The sequence below is a fragment of the Monopterus albus genome, unplaced genomic scaffold (genome assembly GCF_001952655.1).
Source record: "Monopterus albus unplaced genomic scaffold, M_albus_1.0 scaffold254.1, whole genome shotgun sequence".
NCBI classification, from domain to species: domain Eukaryota; kingdom Metazoa; phylum Chordata; class Actinopteri; order Synbranchiformes; family Synbranchidae; genus Monopterus; species Monopterus albus.
This window is the reverse complement of record NW_018128134.1, coordinates 180,724-201,129: the sequence shown is the minus strand read 5'-3', so window position 1 is coordinate 201,129 and position 20,406 is coordinate 180,724. Positions and strand designations below refer to the sequence as shown.

Here is a 20,406-nt window from a genome sequence, read left to right as displayed (position 1 = left end):
GTTGAAGTGTCCTTGGGCAAAACACTGAACCCCCAAGTTGCCCCCGATGGTTAGAGCCATCGGTTGAGGTGGTGCCACAGATGGCTGCCTCAGTTCTGTACCGGAAACAAATTCCTTGTGTGTAACATACTTGGCCAATAAAGGTGATTATCCTTATCCTTATTAATGCCGTCCCTCGTAGGCTAGTGGTTAAGGCACAGCGCTTTCGCTGCTGCGCCCTGGGTTTGATTCAGGGTTGTATCAGGAAGGGCATCCGATGTAAAACACGTGTCAAATGTCAACATGCGAGTCGTCAGTGTGAGGATTCCCTGTGGTGACCCCTAAACGGGAAAAGCCGAAAGTGACTTTTTTTCTTATCCTTATCCTTATTAATGTGTAGCTGGAACAGCAGCATCCTCGCTGACAGACAACTGTGCTCTGAATAAGATGTAACGATTCAGTCACCCCAACTATGTTTAGAGCCGTTCTTTGACACACAGTGTGAGCAGGGTCCTGGCACCCAGACCAAATTTCTGACATGTCAGAAGAAACTGTTTGACCTCCTACCCTCTGGGAGGCGCTTCAGGAGCCTCCGGACCAAAACCAGTAGACTCAGGAACAGCTTCTTCCCCCGTTGACCCCCACTGTCCTCCTCTATACCACTACACACACCTCACCCCTTCTCATCTCTCCTCCTGGGACTAATGCAATACATCTCTGCTACCTGTAACACTGAAGTGATCTGTTAATTTGCACATACTATACTCACAGAATACTGCTTTGTTATCCATTTGCATACTGTTCATATGCTGATACTGTATATTTATCTTTATCTTTGCTTGATTTACATCTATTGAACTGTTCATTTATATAACTTATTGTTGTCTTCTTATTCTGCGCTGTTTCATTCCATCTCATTTCATTTCACTAGTGTTCCATAAGCTTAATGTACCTTGTCCATTACTTGTAATTTGAATCCATAGTCTGTTGTACATCATACATTACCCTAGATATCTTACTGTAAATATCAATTGTACATATCCATCGGTAAATTAGTTCTGACTGTACAGACTGTAGATACTGCGCACTCTGCACTGCTTTTATTGCACTTCTGGTTAGAAGCTAAACTGCATTTTGTTGCCTTGTATTTGTACATGGGTAATGACAATAAAGTTGAATCTAATCTAATCTAAAATGCTGATGGCAGATTACTGCTGTTCATCAGCTGTACAAAGTAAAATGGCTCAAAGTGACACTGTTTTTATTTTGGTAGACCTGAACTTTATTGGACTTGTCAATCAATGTCCAGTGTCACATTGTTCCCATCTGAGCGAATGCACAGTGTGAGCAATAAGGTCATGGAATGAAGACTGGCCATGAGGGAGACCCAATTAAAATGTCTAGTCTCATGGATGAAAATGTTTTGAGCCTGACTCAATATCTTTGCCATTGGGTTCTTGCCCGTCTGTTGCTCCACAGCTGTGTATGCGCTTGAAGTGCTCAACAGCGAAGCTGTGCACTTTGGCCTAAAGGGTCCTCACATGCCAATCCCAGCCGGCAATCGGGCAAAGGCGGGGTACACCCTGGACAGGTCGCCAAGCCATCGCAGGGCTCAATGGCAAATAATCTTTAAAATATTCCTGTATCCAAATTATGACATGAATCAGCACCAAACTTTAATCAGTTGTTATGAGGGCCATACCTTTCCTCTCCAAAAAAAAAAAATTCATCAAAATCCGTTCATTACTTTTTGAGTTATACTGTTAAAAATACACAAACAAACGCCTGGCAAAAACATAACCCTCGTCCTTGGCGTAGGTAACAAAGGCACAATGGAAGGAAACATGCTTCTGAAAGAAAACAAGATTCAACCAAATCTCATTCCCAGAGTATCAAATAGTGACATTTTGTTCAGAGCCCCTAGTGTCTCATAGTTACAGTATGCATAAGGTACCCCTGGGTGTCTACATCTGATTCACAGGGTTTTCAATTGATTCCATTGTTAACTTGTGGCAATATTAGATACCCAGAGCAACCACTCCAGCCCTTTATTGGCTCCATTGTAAATTTACCTGCAGCAATACTGGACACTTTAAGCTTTGACAGTCCCATTGGAGAGCCAGGGAATGACACAGGCTTTCTCTCCAAATAAAACATTCAGCGAGATGGCTCACCACCTGGAAGTAGGCTATTTTGTCTTGATTGTAAATTCCACATCCAAGGTTTGCTTTTAATGAAATCCCCCAATAAACCTTAACAGAAGAACACGGAAGTCCAAATCTGTAATGGGGATGTCAGAGCTTGAACCGTAAAAATTAGACTGACACTGGATTCAGCACTGTCTTTGTACGTATGTCTAATATTGCTGTAACAAAACCATGTGCATCAGATGAAGATGCCAAAGGGTACCTTGTACTTTGACAAAACATCAGTATCTGATGCCCTGGGAATGCTGATGGGTTGAACAATCTATTTATTGACACAGCTAGGAGAATGGATTTAATTTTGATGTAACTGAAACTGCAATGATTATGAATTGGCTTATGAATCACACCTGGAACATGATGGATTGCATTTACAGCAGTATGATTCTGCAAGCTTCTTTCGGCATATTTCTGAAAACAATAAGAGCCTGTGAGTTTCAGTTTGAAAGGAAAACCTAAATAGATGTTATATCCTTTATTACTTTCACCAACATCATGGTCACCATGTACCGTAGATTAAAAGATTGTTAACCTTTTCATGAGGGGGCTGGCATCAGAAAGAGGCTCGTCTAAATCTAAATTGGAACAGCATTTCTGGGTGAGCTTACCCTCCTCCCAGTACTCTCAGTTGTAATGGACAGCACTACCAAGCCTGCAATTACTCATTGTTTACCATGGCACTGTTTTCATTAAACCAATTGGAGGGGATATCATAAAAAAATTCATAAAATGAATACTATGTTTGTTGATGTTTTGATGAAGAAAGGTGAACTCTCTTTAGCTGTCCTTTAGCTGGAATTACAGTTTTTAAATTAAATGATACATTAAACAGAGACTTACTGAATATGCATTCAAATAAATCCAAATATAGTACAATTTTAAAAAACTGCCAAAGTGTGATGTGGAATGAAAATTGCTATGCATATTAAACAATAAAAAAACAAAAGCATTTAAAGAACACATAATTATCTATCCAGAATGTAATTCATCTAGTAAGATTACATATTCGAACCAAAGCTTTGGTTGCTATTTTACTAAATGGTGCTGAATGCTGCATTCAGTTTGGCTGCTTCCATTCCAGGGTTTTGATATAGGCCTTTTTCATAGCAAACTTTTTTACTTTTCACAGTGAAGTATGGGTATTGTTAGTAACTTTAACAATAACTCTGTTTTATTTGGAGTGTTCAGTAAACTAGCATGAGCAATAGCTCTTTCACAACAAACACTGTGACTTGTAATTAAAAAAAAAATAGCACAGCTTCTTGATAATTAATAATGTTAAAAACAGCATGTAGGTCAGGTGGTTCAGGGGTCCTGTATTGTGCCTGCTGCCTCGGTGTCATGACGTGCTGGGACACCTGGTGGAACTGAGCCATCATTAACTGTAATTTGTTTCATCTGTGCTTTTGTTGCTATGACAACTCATAAATAGACCATAAAAAAGGTCTATAACAAGACTCTGAAACTGAAACAACTACACTAAATGGAGATTTTAATTTACACCTTTGCTTTTTCTACTGAGACATATCAAAGTGTCTTCCATGTAGAAGGTGCTGCTGGTATTGTGTATGTGTGTGTGCACCACAAGTAGTGAATATAGCAGCTGAGAGAAATTTGCAGCTAGTCTGAAAATACTGGAAGTCGTTCCAGCTGGCTTTGTTGCTGTGGTAAATTCCATGATATAATTTACTACTTGACTCTTCACAGGAGTCTTAACACTGAAAACATTTTCAGTTTTCACATTTCAGTATATCTCATAGATGAACACAGTTTTGTCCTTATGTCAGCAAAACATGAATTTCAGCTGATTACAAGCTGATACTTGGCTAGCCCCGTCTTGGCTAAGATAGTTCACAGTTAATGTGCAAGGTGTACAGTTGTAAACTAACATTAACTTTGATGGCCATTTTTGTCCCTATTTCTTAGGCAGGGTTGATACAAAACACACAAACATAAGTTATATAAAGCGTTATAAAATGCATAAAACAACCTATCCTGAATAAATTAAAGGTTAAAAATGTTTTTTTTACCCATTATATACAAATATTATGTGCTGACATGCAGCATTGTTTAAGTTTAATTCATCCGGTAAATGACAAGGGATAAGTGATATGTTTTATTTTTAGATGATAAGCTATCTCCTTTATCATAGCTGGTGGGTAATTGAGATTGCATGAAGAAGCTGCTAGCGATAGGTTTCAGTAGTGCTTAACATGAGAAGTGAATTTAACCACAACCATTTTAAATAAAACACACAATCAGATAGCAAACCACACTCAGCCAGCCACAGTATTCCGTGTGATTCCATGAATGAAAAAGAGCTTCCAGAGGCTAAGATACAGAGAGTCAGCTATCTGCCCCGGCAGGGTTGAATGATTTGAATTAGCTGTCAGAATTAATGCTATCCCCAGATTTTGATTTGGTCTACGGCTTTTTAGTTTGTGACTGGTTATAAAGAGAGTGTTTTCCGACCTGTGTAGCCAGGAAGAATACCATAGGAGTGCTCTCCACGTGTCCTCATGTGAGGAGGAAACCTCAAGAAAACAATGCTTGCACTTGCACTGTAGAGTACAGCCTTTGCTGACGTGAATCTCAAAATGAAATTCTTTGTGAAAGCGGTGACTCTTTATTCATTACTTTGTCTGAATATTCTTTTCACTTCATAAATTAGCAAATGTTCTCCTTTAGGAAATGATAAAATAAATCTTTTGGCCATCTACACCTGAGTAGAGGAAAGATCCATTTGCTGTCAGATTAATTAGTCTTATTCTATTTTTATTCATTCTGTTAGATACTGTACAGAATTCACATTAATGAGTTGACTGTTTTGTGGCTCTTGTCAAAGGAAAGTTTCTTATCTCTGAAGAGCGAGAAAGTCAAGATGATGGATACTGAAGAAAGAGAAAAATTCCAATTATCTTAGGTTATATTTTTCTTTGGATGAAAGTATGGCATGGTAGAGGTATGCCAGGGCAGAATGACAGGAACTCAAGGGGGTTATCACTAGCACAGCCAATTACCCCACAGTGGGTCAGAGAGAAAGGTACAGGTCAAACAGAAGGAGTCCATCAAAAATGTAATTATGGAGAACATGAAACAACCAACAGATAAGCTTGTGTCCCAACAGTTAGATGTTCCTACAGTACAACAGATAATGAAAGCCAACAGTGGTGACGCCCGAACCCATGCGATCATGAGTAAGCATAATGAATTTCCAAAATATGGGATAAAGTTGGCAGAGAAAGGAGATTGGAAATATGCTAATGATAAAGGCAAATCACAGGTTAATATATATGTATATACCATTTATACAACTAACAAATGCAACTCCACTGATTTTATAAATAAAGATCAGTTTACTGAAACATAGCCTCATTTCAGAGCTTAGCTGATAGATCTGCATTCAGGTCACTGACCAAAGCTTTATAAAAACTGAAAACCAAGGAACATTTTTACACTTTTTTTTAACAGAAGACCTGAATTAAACGTTTCAGGTGTGTCAGGTGTGAAAAACTTGGGCAAGAAGGTTCTTGTAATTACTGAGCACTCCTTCAAACCCTGGTTTTAATTCAAAAATAACATTTTTGCATTTGAGTTTATTTGTGTCATCCACAAAACTGAACATGTCAGACAAAGGGAAATGAGTAGATGGAATACTAGGACTAGTACTGAGACCCAAAAGGACCTGACCTGCAGGTTGTAGATAATTAAGTGTTTCGGACATTCAAGAAGGATGAAATGAAGCTCAGTCTGAAATAATTACTGCTGACAACTTCCCTGCATCAGCAGATAAAAGCAAACTATTCATCACTTTTCAGAGAAACCATTCTCATTCAATAAGGTTGTCCATGACTAAGTCTTGGATAACAAGTTTTGTTTTCTTTTATCAGTGTTGTGTATACTCAGAGGGAACAGTGCTAACACCATACTGTGGGTTTGTATTACTTGGCTGTTATACAACAATACAGATGATCTCATAGTTGTGGCTGCCTAGAATTGGCTACTCAGAGCATTACAAATCCTCCACCATGTTTAACAGTTGGCAGTGGATATCATCTGACTGCGACACACCTACCTTAGTTAAAACCCAAATTACTTACAGGTTTTGGACATTTGAGGAGAGTGCAACAAGCTGTGAACACATCACTGCTTTATTTCATTTTATGTATTTAATCAGGAACAGTACATTTACTATCAGCCTAAAGTTGACACATCAGTAAACAGCTGCCTATTTGTATAGTTATCATCCACAGTCACATTACACTATATTGCCAAAAGTATTCACTTATCCATCCAAATTATTGAATTCAGGTGTTCCAATCACTTCCATGGTTACAGGTGTTTATAGCACCTAGGCATGCAGACCACTTCTACAAACATTTGTGAAAGAATGGGCCGCTTTCAGGAGCTCAGTGAATTCCAGCGTGGTACCGTGATAGGATGCCACCTGTGCAATAAGTCCATTCGTGAAATTTCCTCGCTACTAATTAGTAGTCAACTGTTAGTGGTATTATAACAAAGTGGAAGTGATTGGGAACAACAGCAACTCAGCCACGAAGTGGGAGGCCACGTAAAATCACAGAGTAGGGTCAGTGTATGCTGAGACGCATAGTGCACAGAGGTCGCCCACCTTTCTGCAGAGTAAATAGCTACAGACCTCCAAACTTCATGTGACCTTCAGATTAGCTCAAGAACAGTGTGTAGAGAGCTTCATGGAATGGGGCTCCATGGTTGAGCAGCTGCATCCAAGATTTACATCACCAAGTGCAATACAAAGCGTCAGATGTAAAGCATACCTTTGGGATGAATTAGAGCAGAGACTGCGATCCAGGCCTTCTCGTCCAACATCAGTGTCTGACCTCACAAATGCGCTTCTGGAAGAATGGTAAAATATTCCCATTAACACACTGATAAAGGCACCGGGAGTGGATGAGATCCGCTCTGAGTACCTTAAGTCTCTGGATGTTGTGGGGCTGTCTTGGTTGACACGCCTCTGCAACGTCGCATGGCGGTCGGGGACAGTGCCTCTGGACTGGCAGACCGGGGTGGTGGTCCCTCTTTTTAAGAAGGGGGACCGGAGGGTGTGTTCCAACTATAGGGGGATCACACTCCTCAGCCTCCCCGGGAAAGTCTATGCCAGGGTACTGGAGAGGAGAATTCGACCGATAGTCGAACCTCAGATTCAGGAGGAACAATGCGGTTTTCGTCCTGGCCGTGGAACACTGGACCAGCTCTATACCTTCTTTTTCTTTCTTTCTGAACTAAAGAATATATTAATTATTCCTGGGCTGCTTTATCTCGGATACCAGCGAGTTAAAACCTCTAGAATAGAGGTCATACTTTCATTTATTAAATTACATAATTTATGGTTTTTGTTGTTTCACAATGAATTTTCTTCAAAAACAAATCATCTGATTAGGAGCTGTTCTGGAAGTTTGAATGTGTTTGAATCCATATAAAGTGTTGTATCATTGATGGGGTCACTGTAAAGTTTTAGATTTTGTTGATGGTAAAATAAAGAGGTTTAAATGACAACCAGTTATCAGAACTGACTCCTATACCCAAACTTATAGAGAACATATTGTCAGAAAATTATGAAGTATTATTATTTAGTTGATATTTCAATTGGTACAGGGAAATTAATATAAAGAAATAGATTTTATATTTCACAAAAACAGGCAGAAAAAGATTTACCCCTTGACACTCCTTGATTCTCAAAAGAATTGTTGACTTTCGCATAGTGAGAGACTGAATCTAATGACTACATGTAATATAAATGTGGTCACTAATAAGGACAGAAAATCCTGCTGCTACTGTAACAGTCAATTAAAAGAGTGACTTTTCTTAGAAAAACAGATAATATGTTCCAAAGACATATTCCTGTGAATTATTTACCACATTATTGCTGTTGCTAAGGGTGGGGTAGCACCCTTAGAGATAGGGTGAGGAGCTCGGTCACCTGGGAGGAGCTCAGAGTAGAACCGCTGCTCCTCCACATCGAGAGGAGCCAGCTGAGGTGGCTCGGGCATGTGTTTCAGATGCCTCCTGGGCGCCTTCCTAGGAAGGTGTTCCGGGCATGTCCCACCGGGAGGAGGCCCCGGGGAAGACCCAGGACACGCTGGAGGGACTATGTCTCTCGGCTGGCCTGGGAACGCCGCGGCATTCCCCCGGAGGAGCTGGAGGAAGTGTCTGGAGAGAGGGAAGTCTGGGCATCTTTGCTTAGACTGCTGCCCCTGCGACCCGGTCCAGGATAAGTGGAGGAAAATGGATGGATGGATAAACTTTATGGGCAGCCTTCCCAGAAGAGTTGAAGCTGTTATAGCTGCAACGGGTGGGCCAACATCATATTAAAACCCTATGGATTAAGAATCGGTTGTTACTCAAGTTCATTTGCATGTGAAGGCAGGCGAGTGAATACTTTTGGCAATATAGTGTATATATACGCTATATGTCTCACCTAATAACTTTGTCTGTCTGTTTAGCTGTTAGATTATTGGGTCAGGGTGTGCAGCGTTTTCAGCCTGTTGCAGGAGATGGGAGTCATGAGAGTAAACCAATGCAAAACATCAACCAAAACAATGCTAAAACACCACAGAGCTGAGGAAAACCAGCCCTTTCTCATTCCCATGGTGTCAAACACTGACGCTTTATCAAACTGTTTGTGAAAGTGATGTAGCCACTATTGTTTTGTGTGTGTGTGTGTTTTTTTTCTGTTTTGCACATCCACTGTTTATAAACAAAAAAACAACAGTTTTTTGTTTTTGTTTTTTTTTTTTTTTTTAAGAAGATAGAAAACAGACATTTGATAAGAACAAGTCCTGACCTGATTGTGACACACCTACCTCACTTAAAACCCACATTACTTCATGTTTTGGACATTTGGGGGCAGTGCAACAAGCTGTGAACCCAACACTGATTTATTTAATTTTATTCATGCATTAGCACTGTGAAGTTGATATGGTTGATACAACAGTTGCTTGAGTCTTGCATTTAGTGTGACACAGTATATTAAAGGAGAAATTGGGGGGGTGGGCTGGAAAATGGGGTAATAAAACATTAGATTTTTCTACAGAAGCGAGGCACTGGAGTCCGATGTGTGACATTGTGCGTTTTATTGATGAGGGTTTTAACCCAAGCCATTACCTTTTCCTAAACCTTGTAGATCTAAGCACATAGTTTTGTGCATAAAATACAGCTGTTTAGTGATGCACGCTGTGCCCTAGGTACTTCACAAACGGTATTTAACAAAGCACCGGTATTTGACACCCAAGGATGATAACACACTTGGGAAACTGTAAAGCTGGGTGAAATTTTTCTCACTACACAGTGTTGTCACACCACACACAGCTATAGTAATATTAGTGCATGTTTAAGTCACTGGCCTTACAGTGACTTCAAATTAATTTATAAAGTAAAGAGGTCACAGAAAGTACAATGTTAATAATTCATTTGTAAATGTTAATACTTATTTACCCTAGGTGCAAAATGCAGTGATTTCTTACTGTGAATACAATGTTTTCTCTCTCTTCAGATCAAATTCACAAAGCTAACTGAGTTTTTCTTATGAAAGGACATGAAAACATATTTTCCCAGATTTTCCACTAATAATTACTTTGTGAGTAGGCGATAACAGGCTCTGTAAAATTACTCATTATAGTCAATGACACCACTTGAAAACTGTAATTGATTCATGCATCCAAATCTAAAATTGCATTAACTTTTACGTCCCACACACTATGAGCCTGATGAAACAAGTTTAAAAAGGTATGCTTAGCGGTTAGACTGAACCAGTTAACCTTTTTAGTTTTTATTCAGTTCCTGACTGCCTTAATTTTGTCGAGATGTTCAGTCAGGTCCAAACTTTCCACACTGGAAACACTAACACATCGCTGACGCTTAGGCATCTAATAATTTGAAAGCAAAAAAGTTGTTCAGTGTGATCATGATCACAATATACCTAGAGTGATCCTGTCTGTAATAGCTGAAAAATAACATAAAATACTTTTTAGCATAAGTCTATACATTATATAAAGCATAAAAAGGTAACCATCTTTTTTTTTTAGTTTTTTGAAAAATGTTGGAAATGGCTGGAAATGTCCTTTAAAAGAAGGGACAATCAAAAGCTGAGGCAATTTTGAACTGCACCATAAAAACACTTGTGAAAAATGACAATGCACATATAGGAGAGCACCTCAAAGGATAAAGAGACATGAAAGTGGTGGAGAAGAGAATAGGAACAGGAAAATGTAGACAAAAGGGGTGGCAAAGACAATCTTTGTGCGCTGCACAGAAAAAAATGAATCTGTGCATGTGTATATGGGTGTGTGTGCATGCATCTGCTTATGCATGTAGATAAGAAAGAGGGGGTGTGCTCACTTGGAGACAGCAGGGATGGCTTATTAGAAAACCATCTCTCTTAGCCAATGGTTTTAAAGCAAGAGGCAGATGTCATTTGACTGAGGAGTACCACCTCCCAGAGCCAGCACATCCCCTTCAGTGTAAGGTAGCGCGGTGTGAGAGCACCACTGTCATCACTCTCTCCTCTCTCCTGTCTGTCGGTGCTTCTCCCTCATTGTGCACAGACACTTTCTCGGTTTCCCTCTGATTTTTCTCGCGCTCTCTCTTTCTCTACGCTTGTGGTCCCTCTCCTCGCCCCTCCTCTCTCTCAGCTTTTTTCTCCTCTTCTTTCTTTTTTTCTCTGACTCTGTCCCAAAAGCAGAGATAGGATCTGTTACAATCAACAGCAGCCTCACCAAGAGTCCAGGTAAGACCTTGCTTGTTATTTATTCACTTTACACTGAAAGCGCTGTAACAATGAAAACAGGAAACCTCATTGCTCTCTCTCTCTAGTGTGCACAAAATTGATTTATAGTTTTTCTGTGATGAATTTGAAGTGGTGATCTGGTTCTTCTGGAGCTAAGTTGCTTTATGTGTTGGTAAAGCACTCAGACATGGTTTTATGTGTGTTTTTATCGCTAATAAGCTGTGTCAGTGACAACTTTAGCAATCTGAGTTTAATCAAAAGAGTCTAAGAGGTATGTATAATACAGTGTATATCTTAAATAAAAACACCAATAAACATCACACAGAAACAGTGTCAGAGGCTGAAAATGGAAGAGGGAATGGGGCAGAAGAAGACCCAAAGGGAAATAGACTTTGTCTGATCAAAGCTGGTGGTAGGAAGTGAGTTAACAGTCAGGGGAGCATGAGCTCAGGTGTCCGTTCACAGATCAGCAGTTGATGAGTTGACTCCCTATTGATCTGGAGCTGGCATCCTCCCAGAACTAAGCTGAGGCTAAATCCAGAGAAGCTCATGTGAGAGATTGTCTCTTTGGTATATTTATGGGGTGTTTGGATAGGACTTCGGATACAGCAATGACAACCTGCTGGGGGGTCTGTGTGTCAGTGTGATGCCAGAATAAATGATGCCGGTCAGTCGCTCTCTTCCCCAAACCTTACATGTGTCTGAGCATGTGTGGCTGTATATTTGAATGGATTTTCTGCTACTAATTGACATAATTTGCAAATCTGTGCACATGGGACATTAACTCTTAATGTTATGGGATAATTACTGTATGCAGTGTTTCAGTTCACTGCTGATGATACTGGCTAAGGTTAGGACATAGTACAGATTATATAGTCACTGCCATGCTTTGATTTTGGTGAAAACATTTTCTTTATGCTCTTCTCATCGTTCAGTCTTTGAAGTTTAAATAAACAACAGGACAGGGCAGTGTTACATCTGAAATTTTCAGTGAAGAACATTAGTGTCACTTAATGTCTCATTGTGGGCTTGGCTGGTGTTTGCACATCCCCTGGAGGAGCCTTGAAAAAAGCTTTTACTACAAAGATTGATGTAGACATTATTGGCTAGTTAGAAGGTGGTCTTTGCTGATAAGCAATCTGTGAAGTTCATCTTTTGCTAATATTTTCTTGTGGACTGACGCCCTATCGTCTGTTTCTCTGCTATAAGAATATTCATCATATTAATGAATTTAAATGAAATCTGAAAATAGCTCAGAGCAAAGTTGCGTTAGGTCTCATAAGTAATACAGCGGCGTGCTTATATTTCATTTATGACATAGTTTGCAGCGCTCTCATGGACTGTGGAGAGCAATGAGAGAAATAGCTTTGTAATGTGAAAAGACATTGGTTGTTGAGGTGAGAGAACATCCAGACATGCCTGTAGTGGAAACATTGCCGGTAGGAGCCGAACCACCAACTGTGTTTTAATCATACTCTAAGTACCTGTACTGAAACTTGCCACAGTACACTACCACAGAGTCACAGCGTTGGAGTTTTGTAGTACTCATGCCATTTGGTGGCACAGACCGCACACAGTACTGAGAGAGAATACATGGTATGGGTTTTCTCATGACTATTAATGACAGATTCTTCACTTTCAGCTACAGGCACCAGCCTGGAAATATACAGTAACACTAGTGCAGTATTATGCAGTATATAGGATGTTGGTCATACCTTAATATCAAACAATGTGGAGCAAAAAGAACCTGTCTCAACTACTTGCATGACACAGCCTCTGTCATTAACCCAGCACTCAGGCAGAGCTCCAGAAAAATATTCGTGTTTTGAGGATATTAGAGTCAGAGAAATGAGGGGAGCTGGTGCCTTTTCAGTCTGTGGAGGATTCTCTACCGACAGCTATGCTCGGTTTTTTATTTTTTTTTTTTGTGGTTGGTTGTGAGCTGCCCCAGGTGTGACAGGCAGCTGGAGTAATGGGGAATGTTTGACAGATGCATATTTCCAGCCTTGAATGGTTCATATAAAGAAGACAGACAGCATGGATTCAGGCTGAGCAGGGGACAAACTGTTGGGCTGTGAATCCCCCCTCTGAGCATGCTGCCTCTCAGCTCAATCGATCTGTCATGTGACTCTCACAACCCTTCCAAGTTACTAATTGCATCCCAACCTGATCATTTATTGAAATATGAGGGTGGTATATTGGTATTCTGGAGGTAGGCATTGTGTTGCGCCCACTGAGGCTGGTGATGAAATTACAGGCAGTATGAGCAATGGATGATATGATTTTAGAAACCAAATAAAGCATGACTTCTACATGGATCCTGTGTGTGTATGTGTGCTGACTTCATTCTGCATCAGGGGGATTTGTACTAATATAGGAAACTTTATGTGATAATTACTCTTTTATAAGCCTATCAGGGCACATAACCAGGAGTCAAGGCCAAGAGATTACATTACAGTTTGTACAGTAGAGCGCAGTGTTTCTTGGCAAACATGCAGCCAGTCTGTTTAGAGAGGAGCCAATGAAGGAGTGAAGTCTCCCAGTTTCTATGTATTTGCCACCTATGGGTCCCTATATAATCTGAAATTTTTTTACAAAGTTTATTCTACCTTAATGAGCCATCTGGTGCTGCTTGTTATGTAACACCCACATGCACTGGATCATTTAATAAAATAAGCATTTACGTGATTTGCCACTCTAAATTTTCTTTAATTTTGTCAATGCAGTGTCCGACACAGTCAAGTATAGTGTAGTCCATCCATCCAAAAGCGACATCTGCTTATCGTTGATCACGGTGGGGGTGGGGTCTGGATTCAATCTTAGCTGATACTGGGAGAGGGCACACACTGGACAGGTTGCAGGTTGATTAAGGGTGAGACAAGGACACACACACACATTATATAATCATAAAATTCATCCTATAAAATAAATTCAACCCTAAACAGCGGTCTGAAATATTAATTATAAACAATGCAATTTAGAAATAAATAAATCAATAAATAAATCCAGTATGTAGTATAGATCACCATCAACAGCAGTTGTCATATGTCTTTGTCCTTTCGAAGGCCTGAGAGGAAGGATATAAGAGGATCCTTATACAAATTTGTCAGTAAATTTGCATTACTTTTTGCAGATGAAATGTATTATAGTAAGTGTACATTTTTAAAAAAGAGAATAAAATGAGTGTGTATAGGACAGCACAGCAGCGCAGTGGTTAGTGCTTCACAGCAAGAAGGTTCCAGGATTGAGCCCAGGCTGACCCGGGGCCTTTCTGTGCAGAGTTTTTATGTTCTCCCAGTTCCTACGTGGGTTCTGTCCGGGTACTCCGGCTTCCTCCCACAGTCCAAAGACATGCAGCTTAGGTTGATTGGTGTCTCTAAATTGCTGGTAGGAGTGAGTGTAAGTGTGTGTGGTTGTTTGTCTACATGTCAGTCCTGTGATTGATTGGCGACCTGTCCAGGGTGGACCCCGCCTCTCACCCAATGTCAGCTGGGATTGGCTCCACCACCACCGCGACCCCAGGAATAAGTGGTATAGATAATGGATGGATGGATAAATAAATAAATAAAGTACATTTTGTGAAACTATTCCAGACTTTCAGATTGACAGAGGCCATTTAATGTTGTTTCTTTTTTTCATTGCGACTATTGAAACATCAACAGTCTGACCTTATTCTGAACAACATACACAATTATTATGTCAATCAAAAGCACTTATATAACTTACTTAAGTGCATTTTGTACATTGGGGCAATCGTTGAACACTCTAATGGTATTTAAAATAGTGCTAATGAAAGTGAGTTTAATAAATAAAATCTATGGCACATTAGAATATTTATTCAGGCTTTTATAATCAGTGACACATTTTCATGCTTTAAGGGTGACCATGATTAGAGGCCACTTTGAAATGATTCCAGTTGCAGTGAGCTATGAACAAAAAGCTCTCTGTATAAAGTACAATGAGTGATGAATCATGAGCAGGTGTTTTGCATTGCAGATGAAACCTTAAACAACTGTTTTAGTTTCTTTATGTGAGGGCTTTGCTTGTTACAAAAAGATGAACGGGGACAGATGGTGTAGAGCAAACATATTTAGCACTGTGCATTCTAGTATACAGATCTCTGTCCCAATAGGATGCAAGGAATGTACAAGGCTTTGTCGATTATGTCCTGTCAATGACTTAAAATGGTTATATGCAGTAAATACATAAGTATCACCATATCTATCAAATATATCTATGACCCTTAATAACAAGTACAAAAAACAAGTAAAATTATTTAATCTGCGATCTGTATGTCAGCTTCCAGTATGCAACTTTTTCTAATGTGCTTTAGTTGAACTATGTTCTAGAAATGTGGAGAGGTTCTGTCAAAGACTTCTCTGACTCAGATCCATTGAACAGCTGGCAGCAGTGCAGAAATATGCCCTTTTTAAGGTTGCGAGCAAGTGTCACTCTTCGCTCCTGTTTCCTGAGTTAGCTGAGACAGTGAAGACGACCAGGATGTAGGTGAAGGCTGACTAAAGAATAACGGCGCAGGGAGAGTAGAGTGTGGGAGGAGCAGAGCAGTTTGCTTTTGAGTCTCATGTTAGTGCTAGCTTGATTTCCAGACCTTGCATACAGCAACTTTATTAACAACTCACATAAGTACCAGGCTTGGTGAAAAGACTGATGTAACACATGAGTAATTTATTGTATTACTATTCTGTTAAGATACAACAATAGTTTTCCATTAATTGTTATACTGTGTATATGTTGTTATGTTGTTAAAGTTGTATACAAAATCACATAAACCAATCAAATTAATAACCAATTAAATTAAAACAACTACAATATGCTGATATTATTATTATATGGCTCCAATTAAAGTTTCTAATCAGCAATACTGAAGTATCGTCCAACCCATGCACTGCACTGATCTTTAAGAAGACTTTGTTATTCTCTGTATTGTCCCATTTTCAACACAAACATGTTTCTAGTTTGTATTTCAGATATGAAAATCCCAGAACAGACAAGAGAAGCAGAGAAAACGTCCGCTCTCGCTTGCAACCCGGAAGAACATTGCTTATGTGGTGCACCTAAAGATATGTCACCACATTGTTTTCAGTTAATTTATTATTTCATAATTGGCAATTGAATGTACGTTTTATTTTGGGTGCCACATTTATATTTTTAGAACATTATGATGTTTTGTGCCTGCTGTCCTGGATTTGGCGGTTGGAGAACAGAAAAGGGTAAAGCGGAACCTTTGTGTGCTTGGCGTTGCACCCAGAATGGTTTTGGGGAGGGACCTTCTGTCCCCACCCCCAGATGCAGTCTGGATGCGAATGCCAGCGCACCGTGAGAGTTCTGTTCATATGTCACATTGTGTTTTCCAGGCTGCACTAATTCACTGCTACGCAGCCCCGGCACTTGGGGCCCGTAACACGTGCACCATCATCACAGGCAACCTGGGGGGGTTCAGTGTCTTGCCCAAGGACACTTTGACATGTGAACTGCAGGCACAGAGATTCGAACCTTCAACCTTCTGGTTGGGAGACGACTGCTCTGCCCACCGTACCGCTGTAGTAAATACGCAAATAAATTCCCTTACACAATAAATACGCCACCAATATGGCCAGCAGCAAAAAAAGTCTCTCCGATACATAGCTTCATTCTTCTTTATTTCTAATGTTCTCACTCTCCACCAGGTGATCAGTATGAACCTAGGGTGTAATCTCCACTGGCGACTGAGGGATGCATCCCACCCAAAATATGAAAAATGGAAATTTTCCAGCCCCCAAAGTATTTGTCATGATGAGTCATCAAATGCCTCCTAAAGCTATAAGAAAATAAATGTTCTTCCCTCAGAAGTGTTAAACTGACTCCAAAACATAAGCTACTGAATGTTCCTGAACTCCTCCTGCTTTATGTTGGTTTACATGTCATGGATATGCTAAATGTCACCTCTTTGGTAGGACAGGAGCAAGAGCTGGTGAGGCAGATGGAGAGGTCCCAGTTACTGTAGATACAGGTGGGCTCACCTCCACACACAGCACTGGATCTGAACCCAAACTCCTGGAAATGCCTATGGTGGGAGGCACCAGGCGGATATGGCAATACCCATGAGCCCCCGGCTGAGTGGCGCTGTGTCAGAAATCTCCCCATGAATGAGAGGGTCACATCCATGTGATTGCTGGCCATGGTTGGCCCAGGGGTCCCCTGACGCAGTAGATGGGTACATGTGAGCCAGAAGAGCTGTAACTGTGGTAGTCACTGACAAAAACATTTGGGTTTGGGAGGAGTTCAGAGAGGCTGTGGACTTTGGGTTGGCCTCAAGAAAGTTTTGGTGATCCATCAGATGACTCAGGAAGGAAAAGCAGGGCTTGACTAAAGCTGTGTTCAGAATGGGAGAAGAACTGCTGGCTCATACTGGGGATGTTTTCGGGAGGTGGAGGGAACTCCTGAACCTAACCACCACATCCTCTGAGCAGGCAACATTTGGAGGCTCACTAGTCAAAGCTGAGGAGACCCCTGACCGAACCATGTCCAGAGGTAGTTGAGAAAAATTTGCATTTTTTTAAATGCATCATACAATGATTAAAAGATATAGTTTATTTTATCCTTGATTCATCTGCAAAGTGAATCCAGACTAGGTAAGCATGCATTAACCATTCAGCTATGGATGACAGGTCTGCATTAAAAAAAATTACCTGCATCACTGAAACACTCCTTTGATGTTTTCTTTTAATACTTAGTGGAAAGGTATGTTTGTGTGGATCTGTTGACAACCACTTCATCTCCAGAATGAACAAATTACTGAATTTCAAATGCAGCTGAACCCATAGAAGTGCTTTAGAGGTGTGGAGCAGCTTTTTTTCAGCATAGCTTTACTTGTGTTACTGGCTGCCACTTCTTTATTTTGAAAACTCAACAGCTCTTACAAAAAGTCATCCAGGGTATATTTTAGTGCCAAGTCTGACAATGGCCTTAAGAGCAATTCTCTACCTAAGACATTCTTCTAATATCAATTACTGTACTTACTCCCTGAAGCCTTAAGAGTTGACTCTCCAGGTAGAAGTTAAGCTAACCCTTGTCCATTTTAGAGACTTCAGGTTGTTGTCAGCTTCAATTCCTGTTGATTATAATGGATTGCTGTAGTGAATAGATGAGCAAAAAGCATTGCTTCTACATCAGTCTTTTCAAAGCAGATATATTGGTTTCCTTGTGTTACAGACTCATTGTCCTCCTCTTTTATAGGAATTACTGTTGTTATCTTGTAATTTTAATTCAAAGTTTGAAATCTAATTTTTTGAAATGCCCTCTGAAAAATTCCTGGAAGCAGGAATAGCTAGGCTTCAGCTACACAGAGAGAATATTCTAATACCACATAGGGTTTTATAGTGTAAACATACAGTACAAGATGCATAGAAGATGAACTATCACAGATTTGAATATGTACCACATGAATTCTGAGTAACATACATTGGGATGAACTGAATGTTGGAGAATACAACTAATTGAAGGAAGCTATTTAATTCATGTGACAGCTCCTACAACTGCCATTTGCCCTTGACTTACTGAGATTCCAGTGGATATAAAGTTATGATGGTCAACACAGGAAGAGCACACGCACAGTTGCATAGACTGGGATCTATTTGAGTGTGAATTTTTCGATTTGATATGAAAACATCTGACTTCATGTGTACACTTGGGTATTATCCGTGACAGGAGTATCCAGGGTTTCCTTGATCTCATGATCTCAGCTGAGGTCAGTAAAGCATCAGTTAACAGTAAAAATCCTCAGGGTGACTGACCAGTAATGACACTCATTATTTATATCTGTTCTTTGTGTTTCATTCTGTAAAGCAGTATTTTCTTATCAAATCTCTTAAATGATGTTTGCTGTTCTGTCACTCACTGTAACTAAGCTTGGTTGTGACAAACAGTTGTCACCCGTTTCCATTGTGGCTTAAAAAACATCTGAATCAACTTAATCAAAGAAATCATCCTTAGAAGAAAACTCTTTTGGTGAGTGTCACCCTTGACATAGTTAGTAATGATGATTTCATGCTCCCATCCTTCACACATCAATCAAAATGAGGAAGCTATTATTTGGCAGCTGGGCTATTGCTACTTCACATTGCTACTCAGCACACAAACACTTTTTTTCCGAGTCTATTGAATTCAGTGACCCCTAACACCCCAATAGTTTTCAATTACATTAGCCCCCACCCCCCCACTTCACTTGGAATACAAATGCAGGAGCTTGAGCAAGCCTTATCTCAAGAGTCTTTGTCAAATAGCCAGCTTATTTGTCTGTAGCTCCTTCCACCTGACCACAGGGGTTATTCTTTGGGTGTTATGCAGTCGTCAGGCAGCTGAAGGAAGCTGTCACAAAATCTGGTCAGCCTCCTGACAGCCGGTTGGCCTTTAGCTTGGATCTGCTGCTTCCATCACCCCTATTAACTTTGGATCACTGGCTATATTTACTAAACCATCCTTGCACGTAATAGAATTAGTGCAGCAATGTGCTTTCCTCTTAATGGTCAGATGTGTCTATGTTTTGCCTCCTTTTTTTCACTGACTTTCTGTCTTAATGGACATTCTGATTTTTGTTATCCTCCTACTGTCTGTCAAGTCTCAGTCATGATAAAGGAAAAGATCTCTTCACCTGAAAAGAACATTTGACCTTTGGTGAAAACATGCTTTTGCTGCCATTGTTCTAATGTGCAGCAGCAGTCAGTCGAATTTGATGTGATGGCACTTTGATATCCAGGGGTTATCAAATATATACATGTTTTTGTCTTGTGGGTCCAGAAAGAAATATTTTACATGAGTAGATGTCACAAGAAATAACTGGAAAGTGGATGATGTATACATCACCGGTTTAAAGTGCAGAATTAGATTGAAGAGGTAAAAGCCCAGAGTGGTCCCACTGGATTTGTTTTGGAAGAAAGTTCTTTCTTCAGAATCAGAGTCAGAATCAGCTTTATTGGCCAGGTGTGTTGGACACATGAGGAATTTGACTCTGGTACATCAGCTCTCAATGTGCATGTACATATCCCTATGCAAGGGGCAAGTAAACAGTAAACCAGCATAAGGCTAGTATAACATAATAAGTAGTATTAACAGCAACAAACAGTGCAAACAATGCAAAATAAGCAGTATAAACAGGCAGTAAACAATGCAGACAAACAAGGGAATGCCCATTGTGAAATGAGATAAATAGGAATAAAACTAGAGACTTGTACAGATCTGTATAATCTGTACAATGTATATTTACAAATATTGCAGTGAGGGTTATTGTCCAGTCATACTTTCATGGGTCAAGTGTTAATCAGAGTGACAGCCCAGGGGAAGAAACTGTCCTTGTGCCTGGTTGTCTTGGTGCACAGTGACCTGTAACGCTGTCCAGTGGGGAGGAGTTTGAACAGATTGTGTCCCGGGTGTGAGGGGTCTGCAGTGATCCTCTCCATCCTC

The 20,406-nt window shown here is 40.1% G+C and overlaps 1 protein-coding gene across 3 annotated transcripts in view; it reads left to right on the top strand.

Annotated features, from left to right (window-relative positions):
* The first annotated feature begins 10,703 nt into the window (after nt 1–10,703).
* thsd7ba (thrombospondin, type I, domain containing 7Ba) overlaps nt 10,704–20,406 on the top strand; it is a 181,039-nt gene continuing 171,336 nt past the window's right edge. For all 3 annotated transcript variants that reach the window (XR_002276677.1, XR_002276676.1, XM_020621192.1), the window contains exon 1: nt 10,704–10,947. The gene's annotated coding sequence lies outside the window, so the exon portion shown is untranslated. The remainder of the gene's footprint in view (nt 10,948–20,406) is intronic.